A 20,539-nucleotide genomic window follows, 5' to 3' on the forward strand; every position below is an offset into this window, starting at 1 on the left:
CTGTGAAAAGTATTGTACAATATTTTCATTTAATCAAATTCTATAACATTGTTAGAGTATCTGTATCGACGCACTTAGTAGGATGATTACAATATACATAGTATTGTTAACGTGATATAACCTAAAATGATAATTAAACTCTTTAATTTTAATTTATGTTTAACTAAACTACTGCCCAAGGATATGTATTTACTAGGAATGGCCAAAATTTTCCAGAATCAGATATTTCACTTTCCGGATTTCCGAAATCCGGATTTTTGAATTCCGGATTTTTTTACGAAATCCGGGTTTTTCTTAATTCCAGAATTTTCTAAATTCTGGAAATTTTACGAAATCCGGAATTTTTTCGATTTTACTTTACGAATTCTGGAAAGTAAAATTCTGGAATTGGCCATCCCTGATACGATAAATAGACGATAAATACGATAAACGATAAATAGATCACATAGAACTGAACAATATGAAATGCTTAAGGGTTAATTCTTATTCGTAGTTTTCGAAAGAATCGAAAATAATGGCGCCAAAATGTAAGTCCTTCATTGTCAAGAATAATAATTGGCGGATTTTGTTCTGTGGGTAAAGATTCTTTATTTATGTATTATTATTATTCTTTCTCTTCATTTGAAGTGGCGTTTCTGATGAGTTGTAATAGCTCTGTTTACTGATTTCTTTCTCTCTTCCTATTGCGCAACAAATTTACTTTGATACAGTCTCGCGACGGGCGACATGGGCATGCGCCGCGAAACTGTAGGCCCATGGTCGCCATAGAGGTGTATCCTCTAAATGTGATAACGCATCCGATATTGCATTCAAGTCCTTGAATTCTAGAAAGGCATGATGAAATCTTAAGTATATCACAACGCACGGTGGTGAAAATTTTGAACCGTGACGTAATTGGAATCAGAAGATCTTGATAGATATATGTTAGATAGAAGTAGGTTAATGATAAGAACGTCGTATTTCATCTTAACGTAAGTACAATATGTTTATTCCAAGATGATGGTGGAAAAAATCATTCTTGAAACGAATTAAATATGACCAGGTAAATTAAATTGTTTATATATTGCGCGTAGCATTATTTAATTTTAACAACATTCGTACTATTTTCATACAGATTAATTCATCATCACTTATTCTCATTAATAATAACAATAACTAATACTCTTTACATAAATCGTTCCATTGGACTTTACTTTCGAAGAACTACAATTCCTTTTACCGGTACATATTAATTCTAGTTCCTTACGTTCATGTTATCATGCATCAGCTGTTCCAGAAATGACGTACCAAACCATCTTACCTTACTTGTATACATCTAACAACATTAAAGACTTCCACTGTGACTACTTGGCTCTTTATTCTCATATGTTACTATAATGTTAGAATAAATTTTCTTATTGTGCATGTAATATGAATTTTACTGAACCAACTAGTTAACACTTTTAATCACAAAATGGAAAATTATCGAAACAAGCAGCTTACTTGAAGTTACCATTAATTTTGAGATTTAACTGTAAATATAAAATGCTACATGAATTTGGTATTTTGTGCTTATCCCGGATTATTAGAGAAAGGGGGACGGAGCCCCTAAACTTACTTTTACAGATACATAATCTGCTGGTATTTTCTCTCCGTCATGAAATCACAGATCACATAGCCTAACGGCAAGATTGGTAACTACATGGAAAAACAAGCGTATGAAGTTCGTCGCGCTTGCAGCGACATCTACTCTCGCTGGCAGGATAATGTAACTACTCACCAGCAGTGTAACTATCCACCTAAAGAATTCACCAATATAAGCAGTAGATCCATAGGCATAGACTAGTTACCAACATTAGCAGTGTATCCATACAGCACCTTGACGTAGTTTATAAATAATATTTGCCATTAAATTCAAAATTCAAATACGATGTCCTTCTAGTAGTCCTAATTTCCTATCTTTATTCATTCGACTATTTTAATCGAAGGTCATATTAATAAGAGTTGAAGTGTGGTTATTGTGTACCATATTCGTATAATTTAGAAATTGGAGACACTCTTTTTTCACTCTATGCTTTAAGTACGAATTCAATAAAATTCAAAGAGAAAAAATGCTAGACTTGTCTGGCAATCGAATCTTTCTCTACTCTTATAATGCCGGTGAGCTATCATACAATTCCAGTTCCTCCCCCATTGGCTCTGCGCTGTCCTGAACATTGAATTAGGGTTAGTCTGGACAGTATACCGATACAGTAAGCTATAGACCGGAATACGACCTCTTGTACTCTCACATTTTCATTGTTCTAAATTTATTGATTTCGTACCTACAAAAGATACAGTGAAAGAAAAATCAAACATTTTCCCCCAATTTCTTAATAAATAAAGTTATATATATATACGCAATAACACAATTAAAATATAATACTAACACGCTTTCGATCGGAATCATATAGTAAAGCTAAACATTTCCAAATTAAGGCTGCTAGAAGGTAATTATAGCTATTTTTTAATTAATGTTAGGTAACTATTAATACTATAGTTCTAAATATATATTTATTAAAATTTCATTTAAAATTCTCTTATGTCTTGTTTGAGTGCATTGTATTGCTCTTCTTGCGTATAATACAGGTGTCTTTACCAGCGGCGCAAATCTGTCTTCAATATTGGATGGGTGGGGCGGGAAAGACCGTTCCCATATTTTTTTCTAAGAGATGTTCAAAATATTTATGAAGTTGAAAAACAATGCTGTGGAGGATCAGGGGAGTAGAGTTGTCTTCAACACTGGGAGGCCGGCATATTTGAGGCTTATTCTGGGGGGACATCAATTTCATTGCACTTTCCTTTGTGGCAATCGGACACAAATCAACACATTTCTCACCGAAAAACACATTTCAAATCAGATTATTGGGGGACAGTTCCCCTCAGTTTTAAGATTGGAGGGGACATGTTCCCCTCATTCCCCCGCGATTTGCGCCAGTGGTCTTTACATTCCCAGCTCGCAGGACTGTTTATTTACTTCAAAATTTCTCTGTTTTCTTATAAAGTAATCGTTGTAGATTTTTTCTTATCCTCTCTCCCTATGTAAGAAATCAATAAATTTCCTAACAAAGCTTGGTTAAACATGTTAATTGTGTTGAACCGGGAAGCGCGATGGTAAAGCGTTCACGTCTAGTGCAAGGGTCTCTGGTTCGATTCCAGTTCGCGGCGAGTTAACTTTGTAGTGGACAAACGCCGCGTGCATGAATGATCTCAGGGTTCTCCCGTTTCCTCACCATTATCACCCATCTCATCATGATTGCATGCCTTGGCGAGAATTAAAAAAAAAAAACTTACCTGAATTTCAGTCTCACCTACAAGAATCACTCCTTCCTTGCTGTTCCAAAACTAAGAGGTTGACATTTCTGCCAGAATAAATTAAGATAACATTCAACTTGGGAAAATCTACATAGATGTAATAATTACTTTTGCGTTGCTTTGGAATCCGCAAATTCTGTGAACATTATTATGCAATGAAGCTCCTGAGCCCATAGTGATGGAGCTCTAGTATTTGTATAACGGAAGTAAATCATGATTAGGAGAAATTGATGATTGTAAATAAGAATCATAATTACTGCAGTTCCTTTTATTTAACATTACTACTATGCACTTATTACACAATAACAATGCAACTTAAAAGAGCAGTCTTCATTTTACTATTTCCGCTTTATTCTTTCTTTTATTTTTCATTCTTCAATTTACAGATACAAAAACTTTATAAAATTGTCCACGTTTTCCACAACATCCATTTAAGCACTGATAATTTCAAAGTGGAAATAAGATTGCAATACAAATACAAATCCCATTAAATAGGATACAAATCTGTACATTCCACAAACAAACGTGTATACTCAAATATTTATAAGATGTATAGCGTACAAAATACTACACACTTTTTAACTCAGTAAAGGATAGAAAATCATGGAAATAAACACGAAAGAAAGCAAACCATCAATTTCCATTAGAGGCAACGGTAACAAAAATGTACAAACCAATAATTACTTTTTGTTCTCAATATTTTTGATAAGGATGAGTCATAAGTCTAGCAATATTCTGGTACACAGTCAGATTAACATTCAAAGTAGACCTAGAGCTTCTCGAGTTAATTATCTGGAGCTACCTTCTTGCTAGTTACTGGTTTCCACGTCGATGGCCCGGAATAGCTAAATAAGAATATCATTCATATGGGGTAAAGCCCATTACGCTTAGTTTTGTAAGCAGTGAAAAACAGAATACATGCACCTATCTACAAACTTGTATGATGGTAGAAATAGGCTTGCAATCTAACGATAAATGATTAATACTGGTTACAGATTTCATACATAAAATAAAAAATATTATTTTTTGTCAATAATGACTGCTTCTGTCGTACAGACTGTACAGATACTCGCGTCTTCTATTCATGATTAAGGGACTGTGAAGTAAGTGGAGACAACCGATTTCCTTCTATTTCACACATAGCGTAGTTGAATCGGAAACACTGGTTCAAATCCTGAAGAGTGTAGTGACTGCGAGCATTAATACTGACATTCACATTGTTGTCACTATGTGATACAAGGACGTGAAGACTTAAAAGCTTCTAGGAGTAACAACAGAACAGTTATGGTTTTTGTTTCCTCCACGTGAAGGAGAACCAAAAAATAAGGTATTTGTGACTCATCGCATTCTCTCAAATGCAGAAATAAGAGCTATGACGTTTATTCCACCCAATTAATGTTCAGGTTTCTGTATAAGCTTAATGCTTCTGTTCACTTCTGATACCTGTCAAAATAAAGAGCTAATAAAAATAAATGAGATAACAAAGAGATAAAAAAGAGAATGAGATATATGTATTTAAATTACTTTGTGGGATTCGATTATGGTAACCTGTCTTATTTCTAAAATCATTATAATCTTAAAATATAAGATTAGCCAATATTCGCTATTTTTTATTTTAACATATCACACAAAGTAACTCTATTCGAGATTATGAGGGTGTTTAACCACTTTTGACTCATTCTATTGAACTTAGTATTGACAGAAAGTAATTAAGGACATTCATATCTACTTATGTATGCTATGAGGCGCGTCTCTTAATTATCCATATAGCCCAAACACATCTGTTATAGACTTTAATAACTAGTTCAAAGTGAACATACATCTGGTGTTGGAAGGTTCAAGTACCAGCAATTCTCTCATTATGTCATTCAAATTATCGGAACGATTAACCAGCCGTCGACATATAGTAGCCAAAACGTTGTGAAATATTAGAGTACGTTTGTTTTATCTTTTCACACTTTCCGCCAGTGCACTTGGTTTTCCTTTAAAGTATTTTCTTCTAGCACTCAAGTGAACGTTTTAATCCAATAGACGTCTTATTGCTTTTGTCGTGTGCGTGACGTTAGTTGTCAGTCAGCTCATCAAATGAGGTCATTGTTGTTTGGCGGGTATTTGAAGTGCTCAGTTGCCACAGGCGAATAGGTGTGTTACTGTGATTTGTAAGTGGTGTCGCGTTTTGCTGTGTTTCCTAGCGTATTGTAACTGTCAACTTAACCGTGGCGTGGCAACAATGCGTTTGCAAACAGATCCATCCTATAGACGGGAAGCGTCCCAAGATGAAACAAACGCACTCTAAAGCAATTCCATAGGAGATGGCCACACCAGTCATACAGACTTAACTTTCTTCGCCTAACTTCTACATATTTGATCCAATGAAGGAAATCTTATTGGACAGAAGAGCCCTCTACCAACAGGAATAACGGGTAAAAGTCTCGGCTCATCTCGATAATAAGCGTATTTCATTACAATTCTTCGGAAGAGTTTAACTTGAAGATCTAGAATTATAACGAAATTTCAGGGACTGGTAAAGAAAAATCATGTGCTTCCAGAATACAGAAGCTTATAGTTAGGTGTCAAATATCCGCTGCCGTAGCAGAAGACTAAATAGAAAATAGAACATTGAACTTCAGTCCATACTCTACAGTTATCAAAATTCAATCAGTCACATCAGAACTGAAATAGTGATATACGGTTGTATGGTAATTATATTCTGTACTTACAACCAGTAGTGTGTAGTTTGGTATATGTTGGAATTATTTATCCTTTTCAGCACCAAAGCTATATGAGGCGTAGATCTACAGTGGAAGGTGAAAACCGATCCAACATCATGTGTTCAAGTTTCAAATCTTTTGCATGGGAATAGAACACAGTACTCATCATGTTATCGAATAGGCCAACAGGCAAGCCAATTTCAACTCTAGATTTCAATACTTGTTGAAAGAATTTAATTGCGAGTAAGTGAACGAAATCTAGCGACGAAAATAACAGCGTTTATCGAAATCGTTTTAAATACTAACATTTAATTCCAGACGCAATAAAAAGGGTAATTGGTAACTTCCCATTGCAAATAATCCAGCTTTCAATATTAAGTTTTGGTGGGTAATTATGTGCCAACAAAATAAAACAAAAGAAACATATGGGACTACGATAGGAATTGAAAAGAGTATCTATCTTATCGTGCCGGTGTGATAACTAATTCACTACTCAACTAGTCCTGGATCATAAACACATAAACATTTAAGTATCACTTTCACCGTAACAGTAAACCGCAGACCATAGTCCGAGTCTCAACTCCGTTCTCCTACTTTCGAAATTCATTGAATTCGCAACAAATGAGGATAATGTAACGAAAATTCTATTGCCCCCTCCGTTCTGATAAATCACAGTACATACCGTTGGATAATGAACCAAAGACTTCAATGTATTTCACTTAAAACTGATTTTAAGAACGAGATTAAAAAGCATAATATGTTTGTAGCCTCATCGTCAAAAGTGCCTTTACATCGCCGTGACGGGTATGTGACCGCGCAGTACTCTAAGGAAGGGATGCTTGCATCAAAGGCGGATCCAGTACCGATTTCTGGGGGGGGGGCGGTGGGTTGTCATGCTGCTACTTTTAAGTGCTTCAAACTTTGGGATGGGTTTTATTTATATATATAAAATAAGAAAGTTTCCTCTTCTAGGGGGAACGGTCGCCCCCCTGGATTCGCCCCTGCACAGAACGCACACAGCTCGCTGTATAGTTGCAAGAGCCCATGGGTAATTATAGTTGCCCTCTTGTTACAACGCGTTCAGTCAAGGCGCACCTATCAAGGTCAGTTCCGGCAGTAGAACACGCAGTTAACTGTTATAAAACAAGTGCAACATGCAACTAGTACCTCCTGTTTACTTTTCACGAATATTTTTCACCTTCATGCGCACAAGTAGTGATGGGCAGTGGGAATATTCCCGGTGGGAAGGAATTTAAAAAAATGGGAATATTCCCGGGTTTTTTCCCTGGCCTATAAATTCCCGGGAAGGAATTTATTTCCATTTCATTACTTTATCTTCCAAATTATAAGAACTATACGACTAATTACTTTATTTTAATATATTGTATTGTTTTAAAGAATTTGGAGGTTAAAAAATTTAAAATTATTTGACGGTACTTTATATAACTATGAATATGATTTTTTAAGTTCCATTTCCATTTGCACTAAAATGTAGGGTAATTGTTTAGTATTGGAGGCCAAAACTAGCAAAAAATAGGATGATTTACGGAAGAAATGAGTTGATAGTGATGTTCAAGTAGTCAAGAAAGTATTGAACATATTTTTTTAAGGCAGTAGCGGATTCATACAGAACGGAAAGGTAAGTGGAAGTGATTTATGTGAGAAAAGAAAGTGAATTGTTGGTAACGAAGATAGAAAACAACGTGCCATGCGGGCTCTAACCCGCCTTCATTCGCTAACGCTCGCTCTGCAATGCTGTCTGAATTTAATGTTGGTAACGTAATTTAACGTAAGAAACCATAAAACAACCGCATCGGAATAGAATATCGCAAAAAAGTAGTTGCAAAAGCTGGTCCCCAATGCTAAAGAACAGCCAAAATTAGCAAAGTACTAATTTACAAATGGTGAAAAGGAACCTTTTGTAAAGTAATTTAGAATTATGAAGAAATAGAGATGAAGTACTATTAATAAACTCTGAATCACCATTAGTAATAGACGTCGGTCTGTCTCCTGTCTCTGACTCGAATTTCTGAAGAGGTACTCGGACTTCTTTTACATGTGAATTAACGTATGGAATTTCGAGAAATAGGTAGAATGAAAGGTCGTGTATAGCAATGTTACTTGCTAAAATATAAAGTAAGTATCTTGCAAATTTTGTGAACATAAATATGTATGCACAAATGTTGATAAATTGGTGAGACATGTATCTTCTAGCATTTACCCAATCTAATTGGTTTATAACATTTATAAATTTAATGTGTTTATAATATCAGTAATAGAGTCAAGTTGAGCAAATCCACTTACATATAAATTTAAACTGTTACTATATAATTTACTATATAATTTTTTCACACATATTTAATTGATAGAACGTATTGTAAATAAATATACATTTATGCGTACTCTCTAAATATAATAAAGTGTTAATAAAGTAACATAGTACCGTTTAGAATATACATTTTAAAGAATCCTCTGTGGACAACAGTAATGATCTGCTGTGATATACAAAATTAATTCAACTTTGAAATCATAATATAGTAATAGAATGCAATTTTCTTTCTGATTGTACATAAATTCTCGGATAAATTCCCAATTTGAGAATTTTCCCGGGAATATTCCCAAAAAAATATATTCCCGAGAATTTACCCATCACTACGCACAGGTCACGTATTACGTAATTTAATTGACATGCTGTGTCAAGTATATATGCCCTAAAAAGATATGAGTACTCAAAAGGCAAAAACATGTAACTATATTCCTTTTCCTTTTTCTATTAGCCAGTGGAAGTTTGTATGACTGTTTTAACATCCTTGTAGTTTGCTTAGGATTCACTTCCTCTTTTTAGTAAAGCTTTTGGTTATGAATACCACCGCGACAAGCCGTGGTTCTTATGATAGTGGCGTATTTTCGGAAATAATAAATAATGTAGACTACGATGCTTTTGAAACGGACGATAAATGTAGTCTGTAGGAAGATTCTAGCATCAATTTATGTGACACACATACCTCTTTCTATTTAAAAATATTGTTTGGTATACAATATGCGGCATTCAAGATGGCTGCCATGATGTACACTAAATCATTTAACGCAGTTTCTACACCAATGCCAAATTGTAACATTTGCTTTTCCTCCATCTGTGCGTCTCTTTGTTACTGCCCTATCATGATACATTTTTCTATTAGATACATATGTTAAACATAGCACACTCTGTCTCAAACAGATGATGTGTCAAAAATGTTTCACATTCTCATTTGTGGGAATATTCAAGCCTAAGCTGAAGTGTAAAATCATAATCTTTTACATTTAAAACAATATTGTGTGATATACAATATGGTGGAATTCGAGATGCCTTCCATAATGACCACACTCCAAATTAATGCAGTTTTTGCAATAATACCAATTGTATGTAACATTTATTTTTCCTCCGTCCACGCATGTCCTTTATATTGTTTTGTCCCAATACTTTTCACTAACCCTGTATATAGATCCACATGTCTTCTGACAGTAAAATTAATCTAATCTTTTTCACAGAATATTTTTATACTATACTTTGATCCAGGGGTAAAAATGGAATTTTAGAACTAAGTGGAAAGTCAACAATAGATAAAGTTTGATTGGGCTTTGTCACGAGAAAACCAACTCCGAAATACGAGAGTGCAAGCAAACTTTCATGGAGAACGACTTAAGCGATAGCGATTGTTGCAGAACAATCAACAAGCAAACAAAACTAATATCACCATTCAAATTTCCTATTTGTTAGTAATAACTACAGATATTTTTCCTTCTTGTCACAAACACTTCAACTTACTAAGGAGACACTATCCCCTTGTGCATGCCTCATCTCCACTCTTGCTTTGATCTCAAGCTTTTTACCCGTGGAACCTATTTACCGGGCCCTTTTGACCCGGGCCATTTCTGACTTGTGCCTTTTTGATGCGGGGCCCTTTTGACTCTGGCGTTTTTGTCGTGGGGCCCTTTCAACCAGGGCCGTTGACGCATGGTCGTTCTTATTCGTGCCCTTCGGCAGCAGGGCCCCTTTTGACCCAGGCCCGTTTGACGCAGTTCCCCTTCGACTCGGGCCCTTTTGTAGCGGAACACTTTTGACCTGGGCCCTTTTGACGCAGCGCCCTTATGACTCGGGCCCTTTCTTCGCGGAGACATTTTACCTGGGCTCTTTCGACGCGGGGCTGGTTTGACTCGTGCCCTTTTGTAGCAGGTCCCTTTTTGACACGGGCCCTTTTGTCGTGGAACTCTTTGGACCCGGGTCCTTTTGATGAGGGGCGTTTTGATTTGGCCACTTTTGACTCGGCCCTTTTGTTGCGGAGACCTTTTGATAAGGGCACTTTTGACGAGGGGCCATTTGACTCGGGCCTTTTTAAGTTGGGCCCCTCTTGACCGGGGCCCGTTTGACGCAATTCCCTTTTGACTAGGGTCCATTTGTAGCGGAACAATTTTGACCCGGGCCCTTTTGATGAGTCGAGCGGTGTAAAGTAAAACATTTTTATAAAATTGATATTTGCATGAGATACCGTTATCACTGCAATCGACAACTGGTACTTCAGTACAAAGAGAGCGTTACACAAACGTGCAGTCTTAAGATACTTTTTAACATGTATATAATTGTCCAATTCAAAATTTATTATCTTGAAACTAATTATCTCTTTCTCAAACCAAAGGTCTAGAGGGGGGGGGGGGGGGGGCTCTCATAATTTGTAAATGAGAGATATTGGCAACCATCATTTTTCGATTTTCGAGTGCATCTGATTTTGAAATTTTGCACCCTGGGATAGTACATGTTTTTATATTTGATGAATAATATTTATTATGTTATTTCGTTGGTTGGATCAGGGCATAATGTCCCTTTCAACATCTATTTAATATGAGGCATGCACCTCTGCTTAACATGGAATTAGAACCACATGAGCTCACCGGGAATTGAATCCGGGTCTCCCGTCTTGAAGTTGTGTACGCGCTTGACGACAAAGGAATACTGATATACAGATACGTATCAATTCAATGGAACACCTGAAAAAATGTAACTTACTAGATTACTTTAGGGCTGCACTACTTTGCGCCCTTAGAACAGCTCTGATGTGACTTAATGGAGTCATAGATGAGGTGATTAGCAAGAGTGAAATACTGCATCATTCTGCGTGTAGTTCTCTCTACGTCGGACGGTATTAGTCCATTATTCGGCGGTCCAGGGGTATTGTTCAATTTCATCTACATGTTCCTCAAATCACGACACAACAGCTTCAGCTGTATGAATGGGCGCAGTATCATCCTGGAATATGGCATAATTGACCGGAAACACCATCCCGCGCATAGGATACAAACGGTCCCCTAAAATCGGATCATAATCACAGCAAGGACGAGACCGGTAAGCGTCAACATAGAACCCGATGAAAGCCAAGATATTGCCTCCCACATGGTCACAAAGTGTCCACCATGTTTCATGGTTGGGCGGAGACACTGCATATCATACGCTTCTCTGGTGTCTAACCATATAAACACGGTCGTGATTTGAAATATAATGAACGAAGACTCATCCAACCATATCACACGTTTCCAGACATCAGCAGTCAATGCTGCATATTCGCGTCAACATAAGCGTCGTGATAAAGCTTTATGGTCCCTTATCAACAGTTTCAGTTGTGCAACAAACACATTATGTCCCTATCAAACAATTCGGGGTGGAATGATTTCGACATAGGCTGTGAGAACTGGTGCTCACAGCCTTGGGTCACTTTCATCACAGTCGCACGACAGTTCTAAGTGACAATCAGCTTTGATGTTCGGCAGTGCCTGTAACAGGGGGCTTCATTCCAACCTCTGTTCTTTTTCGCTAATGTGTTTTTGCCGTGAGTTTTGTTGGAAGTAATAATCTTAGGCACTGATCCTCACAATACACTCAACACATATAGCACTTTCGTTACACCAACAATTTGGCCTTATTGGAAATAAGAGGCTAACTATTTTACACTATCACTGTCTGTTCAGATCGCTGCACACTGCTATTCTATTGCTCTTCATATAAGTTTCCCCTAACACATCACCAGCATCTTGAAGCCTCTTCTATCAGTAAACAGAAAACAATCTTGCATTTATTTGTTGACATTTCAGTTCTTTTTCTAGCGCTAAAATTATATCAGACGTGAACTGATAGTTCTTGAATCCGAACAACCAGGAATCTGACCAAGAACTCCTAGCGGTGCAACAAACGTGCATTCGCTAGCTACTACTCCAGCTCGTGAGCTGAAGATCTTTTTCAGTTTAATGTTGCATAATTATCCATCAAGGCTAAAAGAGACGGTGGATGATAGTGGAATGACAAAACGGGAGATCACCGAGAAAAGCCATAAGCATGATGATTATCCACTGCAAAGTCCATTTGGGTCGACTGTATCGAGCCAAATACCCCATGCGCCACAGGTGAGAGATCTATTACTGAACCACCCATGCCCCGCAACAAGTTATTGTATATGATATTACAGAATCACATTTTAACATTACCGTCGCAAAGAAACTTTCACAAAATCAATTTAAACCAAAAATACCCATAAGGACTCATGTGGATTTTGTTTTTCAAAGCCTGATGAATACTGTGTTTTTTTTTTTAAACAAAATTCGTTTTAAATTAATTAAGTAGTAGTTATATTTCTTCATTAAGTTGCTTGAACGAGTGGATTGTTTCCGTGAACTAGCTGGAAACATGCAAAGCCCGATCCCTAAAAATAACACGAGGACTTAGGACTCCTAAGTCAGAGAGCATGCGTTATTTACACTAAATTTTGTTTAAAATACATAAGTTTATCTAACCTAATTTGTAAGCATTAGTTCTATCTGTACTTGTTTTTGCACACTTTTTTTTAAATCAACTTTTTGCATTTCACGTAACCTCCATTAGTACCAAGCTAAAGCAACAATTCTCTCACTTCTTGACAGTACTGTCATATAACCATTATTATGTTCCATGTTCTCTTTCAGTACTAGGTCATACTTGAAGATAAATAACGCTCAGAGAGAAACAGAACGTCTTCTGTAGTAGTGAAGACTTTTGATTGCTGAAATTCTTCGGTTCCCCTTACCTTACAGATGTGACATATGCGTAAATTATATATAAGGAGTGTTCAAAAAGAAATGAGCTGAAGGATGTAATGTTCACACCGGTGATAGAATGATAATATTGTTGCGTGTGTAACAAATAGGTGTTCGGACAAGAGAGCGGAAGTTCACAACGGCTAGAATCACGTGTGGAAGCCTCGCAGCGACGGAAATACGCTAGTTGTCGCCTTAGATCCTCCCTGACCAATCAAATCAAACCACTGTCTCAAATATTTGCCCAATTTTGCGACTTCCCAATCCGGCGCCCGGGGCATATAAATAGTATATTACCTCTAATTTCCATATGCTAATTTGCAACACTCCAGCAGTACGATTGCTTCTAGAAAATATGAGTCATTTTGCCCAGAAAATGCATTTGCAGCAATAATAATTGTGCTCCTAATTCAAACTTGCCGTTATAAAATGCAACTTCTCAAGGTACTAACAATACAGTTAGTGTTGTAAAAAAACGGTTTTTTTTCTGTGAAGTTTTTTTTCAATAAAAAACATCGTTCTTTTTCATGTTTTTTTTCAAAAGTCTGTTTTTTTTCTGGCAACTCTTATTTATTGATTTATGTTGCAGATCATTGAAATAATCAACAGAACTTGAGTCGAAGATCTCGTAACTTACAAATCGTTTGTTTCTTTGAACCTATACGAGCAAAATTGTGAGATTATTCCTTTCAGCCCCAGGTCATTTTTGGCGTTTTCCTACATTTCCAGTTAGTGAATTATTGCTCAAAAACTATTCATTCGATTGATATGGTTAAGGCCTTGTTTTTAAGAAAATGGATGTGGCTATTTTTTGGTGTAAGTTGTATTGTAGTGTTGCCAACGGGTGGGAAATTATTGAGGGAAATGTAGGGATGAAAATTTACAAAAAATTTCCTAACCGAATTTCAAAATTTTTTTGTATCTATCACCACTGCTGCTATATGGGTTCAAGTCACCTAAACAAATCTTTGGTGTGTTGACAAGGTACAGTGAAATTCTGAAGTCGCTGGCTTCCATTCAAAGAGGGAAAGAAAAAATTCTGTCATACACATGAAATTTTGACACTTTTTACGCCTCAGAAGCAAAAATCAAATATGCCGGGGTACAACTTCTCTAATTATCCTATTGAAACTTTTTATGGTGCGTTCTGTAGGGCAAAGAGGAAGCTTTCAGGTAGTGGTACGTTTGTTTCAATGTAGCCAGTAAGATGGTAATAATAGAGGGGAAAAGCGAAATTTTCCGAATTTTTCACCTAATAGCGGGAATTAATTGTTTTGGCTGGAAACGCTGCAGTCAGACAGACGAAAACTATCTGAAAATAAACCGTAGTGCTCCAAGAATATATCGTACAAGTATCATGGCGATATATAACAAAGTAAGCATGAAATTTAAAAAAAATCTCATTCTACCTCAGAAATTCACCATTTTCTTACCATTTCCAGAACATGGTTTATTATAAACCTCAACTGTACTTCCCCTAATTATTCTAGTAAAACTTTTTATGGTGCGCTGTGTAGGCTAAGGATGAGGCTGTTAGACACTGGTACATTTGTTCGAATGTAGCCAACAAGAAGGAAATAATAGAAATAAAAAAGGGAATTTTTCCCAAAATTTGCCCCTAAAATCTGGAATTAAAATTTTTTGTAGCTAGCAACACTACTATCAGACACACACAAACTATATTAAAATAAGCTTTGGTATCCCTCTAATATATCCTACAAGTATTGTGACGATATCTAATAAAGTAAGCATGTCAATAAAAATATCTCATTCTACCTTTAAAAAAATCACAGTTATCTTTCCATTTAGAGAACAAGGTCCACTGTAAACCTCAACTGTACTTCCCCTAATTATCCTATTGAAACTTTCTATAGTGCGTTGTGTAGAGCAAAGACGAGACTTCCAGATACTGGTACGTTTGTTCCGATATAGCCAACAAGAGGGAAATAATAGAGACAAAACATATAATTTTTCCAAAATTTCCCGCTAAAATATGGAATTAAAATATTCTGTAGCTGGCAACACTGCTACCAAACAGACGCAAACTATCTTAAATTAAACATTGGTACACCACTAATATATCCTACAAGTATTATGGCGATATTTAAGGAACAAAGCTTCTAATTACCAAAAATATATTACGGTAAACAGAAAAGTAAGGGAAAACTGGAAAAATCAAGGGCTAGAACCTAAATACGAATTTTACGTGCACCCGCTAATTACCCCATTGTAACTATCTGTACTTTCGTTTGTTAAATAAGGACAAATGTTCGATTGGCGTAAGTTGACTTGCACTCGGACGTATAGGTACGGATTTGTAAAAAAAATTTCTAATATTTTGCTAAAATATAGGAGAATTTTAATTTCCCTAATTGGCAATACTGCGCGCAGGCCCGTCCAATTGTTGTCAACAGTTAGGTATCCATCCGAGGTATCTACCTGGCAAGTCTTAAGAATGTCTTTCTACAACGAAGGAAGCTACAGGGAAAAAAAGTAAAGGAAATTCGAAATTAGGAAATTCTCGAATTTTTGACTGGGGTTAAATTTGAGAAGGAAATTGGACACCAGAAGAAAAAGAAATTAATATGATAAACTATAGTCCAACCACATTTTGCAAGAATAATATCCCGATATATTAATTAGTGTCCACACTGTAGCGGATTAAACAAGTGACACACCTGTGTGTGCCACTTTGGCCACCTGGGCCACCGAGTATACATTTGATTACATTTTTTTGACTACTAACTCGTGTTGTTGTTGTAGTTATAGTCTCGACTAATAATAATATCGTTGTAAACAATAACTTTATATGGAAAATTTTCTCTCCTATTTACATCTTAGTTCCAACACTGTTGGTGAGAAATGTAGTGTTTCAAAATAAATTTTGGGGTTTAAGTCTTCGTAGTACTTATTACATTTTACGTACAATTATAAGCAATGCGTCAAGTAAAAGAGCACCTCAAACAGTCTTTGCTACAAGTGTTCAATGTGAGATTCATTCGTCACACGGAACACATCTAGTCGATAGGCGAGAAAGGCCCATAAACTTTCCGCCATATGGCACAAAACACATTCAATTTAGGGGAGTTTCGTTTCAACTGTACCACCTCCTGAGGATTTGCTGACGGTCAGATGCAAACATTATGAGTGTTCACATTAGCTCTTAGGTGAAAAGTCGATTTATCACTGAAGACGACACGATCCAGAAAATCTTCATTGTTATGCAGGAATATTTCACTTGCGAAATTGGCACGTAAACCGTAGTCTGTAGGCTTTAGACTTGTAGCAACTGCAAACAATAAAGACGTAGTTGCAAGCGTCTCCTTAATATTCTTCACACAGACGGTTGCACTGTACAGGTTCAGTCTTTATTAAAACACAAAAAGCTTTCTGCTCTCTAGTCTCCATCTTTGCTACTTGCTCTTTCTAACGGCAGACAGAAGAAACAATGCATGTACATGCGTGCGTACAAAACTGTTTGAGTTGCTCTTTCATTTGATATAATATTTATAATTGTAATAGCTACTACAAAGATTCAAAACCCTAATATTAATTTTGAAACACCCTGCATTAGTTCAAATTGAGTCATCCTATATTCAGGTCCTAGTCAATTTGTCGCCTCGTGCAATGGCATAATTTGCCGCCTCCCCCTTTCTCCAGAAAGAACAAATCTTAGAAGTCATGATTTTAAGTATGCTACTCCAGCATGAACAACAAAGGTGATGTAAGTGCAGTCGCACTCACAAAGGCTTAAATACTTACTAAAAATGCAATTCCGTTGTGTCTGTTTTTTTCTTTAAATGTTAATCTATTATGATAGTTAAAGATAAAACAAACACACCTGCAGAGAAAAGATGGTAACCTTTTTATAGAATTCACTATCGAGCTTCAATCTCAATGTATCAGTTTGCAATTCCAGTGCAACTAGCTCTTTTATCTTTATTTCTTGATTTTTCTTCTACATCTTCTAACATTTTTTTTTTTTTAAAAAACTTGTTTCTATCTTCAATGATAAGGAACTTGCTTCTGACAAAAACAAGACTACTTTCATATCAAAACTGTGATAACTTACTAAATGGAACAGATATTCACTACTATTCGAGAATTGAATTCTTGCATTTGACAACAATCAAGCAATTTGTGCTCGGATTTATTCGACCATTTTCTTTAGCATTGTCCATGTGGCCTTAAACTAATGCAACCTAAACATAATTTATGAATGTTGTAGGCCTATTCAAATAGGTCAGCTTAGTAAATGTAACTACCATTATCATGAAATTTGTTTCCAACAAGAAATATTTAATTTAAATAATATACTTATGACTGATTTTGTCGGACCATCCAAGCTTGCCGTTCCACGCAAATGCACGTGTTGCATATATACAGTGGCGTATTTAGGGGGCTTCCGGGGTTAAGCCCCCCCCGAAATCTTACTTACTATAGTAAAGTATATGAAATATCTTGCAGAATTTTCACATTTTCAGGCAAAGCCCCCCCCCCGAAAGTTAGCAAAGCCCCTCCCGAAACAAAATCGTAAATACGCCACTGCATATATGGTAGAGCCGGCTCTGCATATCATATATATCTAGTCGACAAATTATTTATATATGACATTTAGAAAAATACAATTAGGCAAATTAGTATTAGTTTTTACCTTTAGACAACTTACTGGAATTTTATACTGTTCGTGACATTATTTTCGTACTTATTAAAGGCCTGCATTCACGAAAAAACAAAATTTCAATTCTACTTTTATTTCTTAGTTGATATTGATGAAAACTGCTGAAACTCGAATTGTTAATAGGTATGGTATTCATGTAAATTGTAAAATATTTGTAGCGTATCAGTATCTAGCGTTTAATTTATGTTGCATTTTACGGTGATTACACCTACATAAAAATATTTCATACTTAAATAGACGTTAGATGCATTACAAATGACTATTTGAAAAAAAACGAAATTTAGAAAAAAAACGAGAGGCAATGTTTTTTTTCTAAAAAAAAACGTACATTTCTGAAAAAATACGATCCGTTTTTTTTCTATTTACAACACTAAATACAGTTTAATCAAACGCAGGGTATATATGTAATTACTTTTTATATGCCTTCTTCACTGGTCAAATGGCTCACATGCACACCTTTAGTGCACATGTTCCTCGGTTCGACTTGCGATAGAAGTACATTCAATGAGTTGAGTTGATTTTCTGCTTAACATATATAGGCCTACGTGTATCTTTGCTACTCAATTACTTCGTTAAACACACAGAACCTAAATCCAGCAAAATTTTAATTTTAGATAAAAGTTAGTAAAACTATTATTTGTGAATATTGATATTCGAACACTGAAACTTTTAACTATTTACCCTATAATGTTATAATGTAACAAACCTATTTTCTGGAAAATACTAAAACATGTAGCAGCACTTCTTTCCAATCGGTAATGACACAGCCGCAATAAAGTCATCCATACTGCTTTAAAGAATGTCATATACATAATACATCAAGCAACATATTATAAAATAAGCGGATATTTAATTATAAAAATGAAACCAATTGTAAACACATTGAAACAAGACGGCTCAAGATATACAAATATAACTTCTCACCAAAAGTTGTATCTTGGAATCGGTTCTTATCAGAAAAAGATAGACACATTCTTAAACAAGTGAATATTAGCATGCGAGACGGAGCGACACTATTGACATCTCTCTCTCGCAGTGAAAGTTATGAACTAAAACAGTGTACTTCCGGATTCCCTTTGACTGTCACAGGCCTGATGAAATTAACAGAATAATAATACACACAATTATAACAGGAAGTTCTTATGTAAAAACTATTAAAAAATTGTGCCTTTTCTTCTTCTATCAACATTGATTTCTATTATGGTCCAGACCATATTCCAAGTTCCCTTAACACAGCTTCTGTAACTAGATTGAGAACAAGGCATCTTCAACAAAATTAACATTAAATTAAATATTTCACAATAATAACAAGATTGTAATGCCCATACCGAATGGAGCATTACAGAGTCTTCTCCATAAACTAATGTTCCAGAATTCTTCTTTCGTTGGAACTTTCTTCCTGAGTCATTGTTAATCATATTCATCCAATGATGATACCAAAGGGAGGTAAGGGAATGGGTGCCCCGTCTGAGCCTAACTTGGGCAAAGATATATGTTAGATAAGCCCAGACCAGAGGTTGGCTTTTCTTTTCCATTTTTTCTTTTTCTTCTTTCTTCTATTTTTAGATTTTGACATTTGCGTAGCAATATACGAAACAAATTTAAATTTGCATCGCAATTTGTAAGTCTTGTATCCCATTCTCGGCAGCCAAAAATATTATTATTATTATTATTATTAGAGTCAATTATCCGCTTCGCTGGGTTAAAATAAGAAACATGAGTAATTTGTTCCGTTAGTCAGTCGCTTTTTACTATTACTGAAGCGCTCTCATATCCATAGAAACAAAGGGGGGGGGGCGCGGTGGCTCAGTGGTAGAGTTTTTCACCTCCGGTGCTTGGGGTCCCTGGTTCGATCCCAGCTCGCGCCGTGTGGACTTTGTGGTGGACAAATACCGTGCTCGTGAGTTTTCTCGGCGTTCTCCCGTTTCCTCCCACTTTCTTCATTCCACCATTTCACTCATCTCTCATCATCACCGTCTCCTTTAGCCTAACCGGCATAACCGTGGGACGTAAAACTTGAAGATTTCACTTCATTTTTTTCCATAGAAACAAAGAAAGTATAATGAAAATCAGAAAATAATAAGTAATCTATACTGTATAAATAAAAATTAAATAGTATTTTTGTGTGCTGAGTTTGAATTTAAACGGCATCGAAAGTGTCACTATTCATCTCAGCGACCCCGAAAACTATGGATTCGACACTAATATCGAGCATTTTTTAAAAATAATTTTTATGTATCTTTCCCTCCCCGAAGTTGTTGGACTGAATTTGGATTTAAACGGCATCGCAAGGGTCTCTGTTCATCTCAGCGAAAAGGAAAACTAGGGATTCGATTTGTATATTATATATATATATATATATATTCCCCCCTTCCGCTCTCCTAAGTTGAACCTTCAAAGTGAAATGATTAAAAACCATTCCAGGCCCGAAACTCATCTATGTTGAAAATTTGATCGAGATCGGTTGGGTGGTTCAGGAGTTAAGTCACAAATATAGTTACTTCCATTTTTATTTTTATAGCTTTCAATATTATTTAAATACTTTTAGCTCTTTTAAATGTTAAACTTATGAACCATGAAACGATAATTTTATTTCGTTTAATATTCACTTTTATACTAGAATGTGTTGATTTCTAATTACTTGGTTAAAATTACTGTTACACATTGAATACATGATATGCAAATCTTTTCTCCTCGAAAGATATACATTTATTGA

At 35.8% G+C, this 20,539-nt stretch overlaps 1 protein-coding gene and 1 long non-coding RNA gene across 3 annotated transcripts in view; both read right to left on the minus strand.

Annotated features, from left to right (window-relative positions):
• The window catches only part of LOC145678610 (solute carrier family 53 member 1-like), a 189,376-nt gene that overhangs the window by 19,710 nt on the left and 149,127 nt on the right, over window positions 1-20,539 (minus strand). The window lies entirely within an intron of this gene.
• Window positions 3,587-20,115, minus strand: LOC145678613 (uncharacterized). The gene is made up of 2 exons (XR_014130415.1): window positions 18,530-20,115; window positions 3,587-4,776 (listed from the first exon to the last, which is right to left on the minus strand). It is a non-coding gene; the product is annotated as an uncharacterized LOC145678613 (long non-coding RNA).

The sequence above is a fragment of the Thermobia domestica genome, chromosome 2 (assembly GCF_964235325.1).
Source record: "Thermobia domestica chromosome 2, izTheDome1.hap1.1, whole genome shotgun sequence".
Taxonomy (NCBI): domain Eukaryota; kingdom Metazoa; phylum Arthropoda; class Insecta; order Zygentoma; family Lepismatidae; genus Thermobia; species Thermobia domestica.